This window comes from Maylandia zebra, linkage group LG1 (genome assembly GCF_041146795.1).
Source record: "Maylandia zebra isolate NMK-2024a linkage group LG1, Mzebra_GT3a, whole genome shotgun sequence".
Lineage (NCBI taxonomy): Eukaryota > Metazoa > Chordata > Actinopteri > Cichliformes > Cichlidae > Maylandia > Maylandia zebra.
The window spans coordinates 2,653,102-2,660,204 of NC_135167.1; positions in this window are offsets into that span (position 1 = coordinate 2,653,102).

A 7,103-nucleotide genomic window follows, 5' to 3' on the forward strand; every position below is an offset into this window, starting at 1 on the left:
CAAGTTTTGTTCCACCTTCTTTTGTGTCTGCATTTGGGTCTATTAACAATTCATACAGGCTGCTTCGGCACACTGTGACAACTTCTGCTGGACCCTGATTCCTTCCTGGACGTGTTCCGAACATCTATTGGACTCGGTGAACTCTCTGCTGCCCTGTCTAACTTTACACGGAAGATCATCTTCTTCGGACTCCAGCATTTGTCTCAAACTTTTGATTTGAACTGACTAACTTGGTTTTGTTGTTTTTTTGGTGGCACGGTGGTTAGCACTGTTGCTGCACAGCAAGAGTTCAATTCCACCATCAGGCTGGGTCTCTCTGTGTGGAGTTTGCATGTTCCCCTTGTTTGCGTGGGTTCCCTCCGGGGACTCCGGCTTTCTCCCACCATCCAAAGTCTTGCAGTTAGGTTCACTGATTAATCTAAACTGCCCATTGGTGTGAATGTGAGAGCGAATGGTCCCTGTGTGTTAGCCCTGCGACAAACTGGCGACCTGTCCAGGGTGTACCCCGCCTCTTGCCCATGACAGCCAGTGTTGGTCAAGTTACTTGAAAAAAGTAATCAGTAACTAATTACTGATTACTTCCCCCAAAAAGTAATCCCGTTACTTTACTGATTACTTATTTTCAAAAGTAATTAGTTACTTAGTTACTTAGTTACCTTTTTAAAAACACGATTTACAACCTGAGTAGGTGATAAAGCGATAGATCTTTCAGCCCAAATTCTACTTTTTCTACATAATCCATCATACAAAATGTAATCAAATGGAAAAGTCTCTTTTTAAAACTTGTTTTATTAGTTTTAATCTTTTAACTTTATGCATCAAGCAAAAATTTAATTATATGCAACTTTCTCTGACTGGAAGAAATTAGTTTAACATTTAAACCTATTTTCTGCACATTCCAGCTCATAAAATAAAATATTTTTTGTGTTTACACTCAGTCTTTCAAATAGATGCAAGTAAAACACAGCAGAAAATAAATAAAGTGAAAGACTCAGCGGTCCTGTTGCTCTATTTTCACCTGTAAAGCAGGAGTGGGGTAGGCGGAGGTTTACCCTGGTGCAGGTGTGCCGCGGTCAGTGGAAGAATCCGCGAGTTTCTCTGTGAGTTTCCCATTACGTCGTAGCTACTCGGTGCTTGTTTGGAAGTTTAGGGGTTTTTTTCGCTGTAAAAAGAAGTTTTCTTCCCACGCACAGCGGACACTAATGTTTTTGTCACTTTTTATGGAATCAAACTCAAAGTAAGGTCAGTACTTCCACGCTTTAAACGCTGCACGCTCATACTCTCTCTGCACTCGATATATGATCCATTGTTGATCTGCACGCAGCTGCTGTCACTAACGGCGCACTCGCTTACGTCACTGTCGTGAGACATTCTCGCAAAAAATCACGGTTTTAGTAACGCAGTAACGCAGCGTTCCTACGGGAAAGTAACAGTAATCTAATTACCATTTTTGCAATAGTAATCCCTTACTTTACTCGTTACTTGAAAAAAATAATCAGATTACAGTAACGCGTTACTGCCCATCTCTGATGACAGCTGGGATAGGCTCCAGCACCCCCCGTGACCCAGAAAAGGAGAAGTGGAAGTGGATGGATGACCTGTGGGGGTTTTTTTTCTTCTTTTTTTGCTGTTTTGTTTTCTCTTCTCTGTGCTTGGATATTTTTGTTTTTTAATTTTTTTTCCTTTGTCTGGAGTGATTTTAATGTAATTTTGAACTTGAAATCTTATAAATTAAAAAAAAAAGATGAATTATGAACCGAGAAAAGTTTGAGCCATTACGCAGTAACATCTGGAAACATCTGATTAACAGCAACTTCATTTTTCAGCATATAGTGATCCTAAAGTCACTGTGAGTGCAGTAAAAGCATGGCTGGATAGAAACATGCGCAATGAGCCACAGAGCTGTGGTTAGGCTAACAGTTCCCGTGCTTTGGGAAAGTCAAACGCTGTCATGGCAGGAAGAAGGCGGCAGACCAGGTTAATCGTTAATGTATTGATAGCTTGATATGACAGCTTTGCTGGCCCAGAGTGATTCTTCCACTTGTACCTATTTGGTGTGACGCCACCACGAGGCCACGGGCTGCAGCTACATCACGAGATTTTAAGAACGTTTGGAGCGTGTCATAAATGTCTTCCTCCCATTTCTTGTGTCTCTTTAGTTACAAAGTATTCACATATTTCTAATTCAAAGTTCCCGCAGATACGCTGAACTCATGTGTCTCTAAGTCGAGACGTTTCTGTGTGAATGACAGAAATGAAAGACCTGCAAAACAATAATAATAGCTTTTTCAAAAAAGGGTTTGTGTCTGTGTTTGTGCTGTGGACCGCTCCTCAGTAAAATGTTTCCTCCTCAGAGAGGCCGGGCTGAAGGCTTCTAAGCCTCACAGGTTAACGAGTGTTTCTGCTCCGTGCCGCCGCCGATCCTCAGTTCGCAGCTGAGCCACCTTTACATTTACCTCCACTGATCTCCAGAGCTTTTACTCTGAAAAACAGGCTGTGGGCTCTGTCAGATCGTATATCAACACGTGTCTTTCTCCCCGTGTTCTCGCCGCCTCCTCGGGTGCCATCAGGAGAAAACAGATTGGAGAATCAGTGGATTAAACCCACAGATCACCTGCAGGAAATCCCCGCCGCCCGCCGCTCTTTCAGAGCTTTACAGAGTTGTCTGAAAGAAAAATGAAATAACGGGCTTCTTTAAGGTCAAGATTTGCTGTGGCGGGCTCAGCTCAGGCGTAAACGCTCAGTAACACCGGCTCGGCTGATTGCTTTGCTCTCTAGACGATGTCAATTTTTGGCCGAGGAGCGCTCGGTATTAAGGTGGCGGCGCATCGAGGGCCCTTGTTGGCGGCAGGTGAGTCCTGAAGCTCCGCTCTATTATCGGCTGAGCCCAGAGGAATATCTCACAGAGTAATAGCACATTACATTCTTAATGCGTCTAAAACACGAGGCGCTCCTCACACAATCCCCCCGCCATCTCTGCACAACCTTTTTGTTTTTGTCCTGTTGTTGTTTTTGTCACTTTGCTCCGGTCTCCCAGCGGCGTTTTGGCTCGCGCTCGCTGGGCCGCGGAGCATCCATCAAACCGGAACTACGTGCCGAGGGAGCGTTGGCCAACAAGGAAGTCATTAGAGAGGATGAATCTGTTGTATTTACTCCTCTGTTATGCAATAATAAAGACAGAGTGCAGCGCAGGACAAAAGGAAATGATGGTCTTTACACAGCGCTGGTTGGAGCCGCTGTGAGGGGAGCAAACTGCGTCTCTAAGATCAGGAAGAGGCTCCGATGTAAATGCACCGCGCTGGACCCTCCAGCTTTACCAGCACCTGTCTGTACAAATGAGAGCGTTACCTAAAACCATTAGGACGTATGAGCAGCTTAATACGCCGGGCAAAGACTCACAAAGTGCTGAAATACATTCACATCCATGATTGTTGTGAATGTGACGGATGGCTTTAAAATGAGCTTGAAAACAAGAAATTTCAACTTCCTGGTGTTCATCTGGTGCACAAACACATCAGTAAATGGTAAATGGCCTGTATTTGTATAGCGCTTTACGCACCAGTCATCCACACATTCACACACTGGTGATGGCAGCTACATTGTAGCCACACCCACCCTGGGGCGCAATGACAGAGGCGCCACCGGCCCTCTGACCACCACCAGTAGGCAACGGGTGAAGTGTCTTGCCCAAGGACACAACGACCGGGACTGTTCAAGCCGGGGCTCGAACCTTGGACACTTCATACGTTCTAAAAACACACGACTTGGTTAAGCTGAGGCAGGATTAAGCGCCTCTTGTTTGGGCCCATTTATCTGAACAATACTCGCTCCAAACACAAAATATACTTACGTACGCAGCCATCGAGAAAAGCAAGTGACAGACTGTCAGTAATCCACGAGAGTTTAATGACAACGTTTAAAACTCAAGCTGTGCTCTCTGCTATTTAAGTTATGTTTTGAAAAAGCTCCAACCTGCTGATAGTCTTTTAGGAAGTCCAGGAAAGACGCGTAGCAGTGATCCCGTCGACTGGAGAATATCTACAGTTTAATTCCAGGATTAAAACGTCAGCTTTTGACCTCGTGACCTCTCGTGCAGAGATAAAAGATGTCACGTCCTCTTTTCCTTCGTCTCTCTGTATGTTTTGGGTTTGTTTTTTGGCCTCCTGTGATCTGCCAGTCATTAAAGCCTCTGGTTCGACCCAATTGTTGAGGAAACGGCCTGTTTTAAGCCTTTAGAGTCAACACAGATGCCTCCACGGGGAGAAACGAGCGGCAGTTTAAGTGATTTCTCTCTGAGCGGCCCCATAAGTGCAGCAAATATCGCCTTTAAAGCCCGAGACCTGTAAAACATCTCACTCTGAGGTCTTTTTTTCTCTCTCTGACGCGTCTTTTTAGAAAGCTCAGCGATCACCGCCGCCGTCTGAGGAGATGAGCTAATTAAATTGGTACTTTTTACAAGTCTTACTCAATAAATCTGAATAAATTAACAAGGCATTACTAAGGCTGCTACATTAAATTTGCATAGTGCATTTAATGAATATGCAGCCGCGACTGGAAAGGTCTGCCACTGTGAACCCCGGCGAATTAGCATAACTACTTCCAGCATGTTTCTTAAATAATGCTCTCATTTGCACATCACTGAGTTGGCTAATTCTGGCTTCGGCGAGGGCGGCCCCGTAATTAAAGAATCTCACTTTAATTTTTAATGAAGTTTATGTTACATCAATCCTGACAGTAATGAGGGAGACATGGAAACAAAAAGGCTGCTAATAATTAAATTCACAAACCAGTTTGAGGGATAATAACTCCTGAGGAGGAATTACATGACTAATTATTAATTAAATATTCATAGTATCATGCAGCAGCAGCAGCGGCGGCGGCTCCTTACCGCACGCCGCCGGAGCCCAGATGCCAAACGGCTTTTATCTGTGGAGGACCTGAGTGGATCATAACGGCGCTCCAGACTGCCATTAATTATAATGACCCTACAACAAAAACAGGCTGTAATTGGTGGGCGTCCGCCACGTCCACGGATCTGTCTGGGAGGCTTTCCCTCTGATTTGTGAAGCTGCAACTCGTCCCGGCGCCTGAATGGACTCAAATAGCTTTCATTCAGTTCACTGTTAGCACTACATTATTGTACTCATAAATATACTTTTTGAACGTCTTCAAATAAATTGATGCATTCTCATAAACTTATTAGATTAAAAATAGAGATATTAGCCACCATGTTGCCCCGCCATCTCGAATGCAGTGGCAGAGACGTACCTCGCCACGTGTGGCTGGAGACGGGTGAAACAGCAGCGCTCGCCGATAGAAAACTTAACGATATCTCCAACAAGTCGCCTGCTCTTCAAGTATCGATGTCCTCGGACAGACGTGAGCTTCACGGACTCGTCCACTCGCAGGTTTTACAGCCTCCTCCAGGGCAAGGCTGGACTGGGACAAAAAATCGGCCCGGGCATTTTGACTAGAGACCGGCCCACCAGGATAAAGATTGAAAATGTGACGTCATTCAAGGGTAAAACCGCAAAGGATTCTGGGAACTTGTGGCAAGCGGTACTAGCGCACGCAGGCTTTCAATTGAAATCAGTCACACAGCGATAAAAAGAAACACAAAAATGTCAAGAAGCTGTTGTATTATTAACTGCAATAGCCGGTCGCATGACAGCCACGGGAAGCCGACGGGTAAAGAGATCGGTTTTTTTCGGATTACGTTGTTGAAGAGAAATTTTTCAAGCCATGTTTCCGAAGTAAGAGCCGACGGATGGTCTGGATATACCAAATATAACATCTCAGAACCCTCCAGCTCACAGGTTAGTCTGCTCCAAGCATTCCCACAAAGGTCAGAGTTTTGTAGTAGTTAATACGTCATTTTTCTTAACATAATTGGTGATATAGGTTACAAGCAAGTCTGGCGCTGAACAGAAATTGTGGCGCTATGCTCCTTTATTTATTGTGCATAAATAGTGAATTGTCCTGACACAATATTGCGTTTCGCTTCTGTTATTATGGTACATTGACAAAAACATATACTTTTATTCACAGGGTAAAACAGGTTTTTTGTATCACTAATTGCCCAGTACGATTACAGCATACAGTATTATTGTCACTGCTACATTTCTGTGATGAACCAGAAATTATTTCCACTACTAATTAATTACCGTTGAGCTCAAAGGTCCTATTAATAAACGGTTAACGAATGTGTATTTATGATGACGATTTGTGAGACTGGTAAACTTATGATACGTACGATGGTCTTTCGTTCTACACGGTGCATTTCAAGGTCCTGCACCCATCCGTCGGTAAACTGTACCTGGGCTTGTTGCAGTGACCTGAAGTTACTAAACTTCATGAGTGTATGCACTCACTCGAAGAACCGTATAATTATAAATATGAGCGTGGTGAAAGTTGGGCAGCACGCTGACGTCTTTTGTCACTCTGTGTGCTCGTAAGGGTCTGACCCTTTCACTGCTTTGATTTTTTCCTCGTATCTTTTCTTTGTCTTTTCGTCGAGTCTGTCTTTGTACGGACCGGCATTGTTCTCCTTTTGTTTTGTACATTTCTTTTTTGTACGGCAAAGAAAAAGCAAGAATTTATTGGAACCGGAGAATGAACGTTTTGCGGTGCTGCAAACGCTTGCATTTGATGCGGTACTTGGATTGTTTTGCCACGAGTTCCCGGCATGCAATGCGCGAAAATCACGTGATTGCTAAACAAGGGGGAGGGTGCATCCGGCCTCCTCGGCTGTAATTGGTCCAGCCCAGAGTCGATCATGACCAACTGGCCAATCCAACACCTTTCATTATATATACCCTTCCTAAAAAAAAAAAAAAAAAAAAAAAAAATCCATCGGCCCATAGAAACAAAAAATCGCAAATGCCCGGTATGCCCGATGGCCAGTCCAGCTATGCTTCAGGGTAAAGAGACGTGGACACCCGGCATGAGCAGCCGGACAAAAACCTTCATGGAAAATCACGAACACATTTTTGTTTTTTTAAGACGAAAAGAAAAAAGATGTGACAACTGTTACGTGACGTTTTCTAAATTTAACCTGAGATGATAAAATATGGAGATAAAGTCCGGCCAGTGTGGAAGTCCTG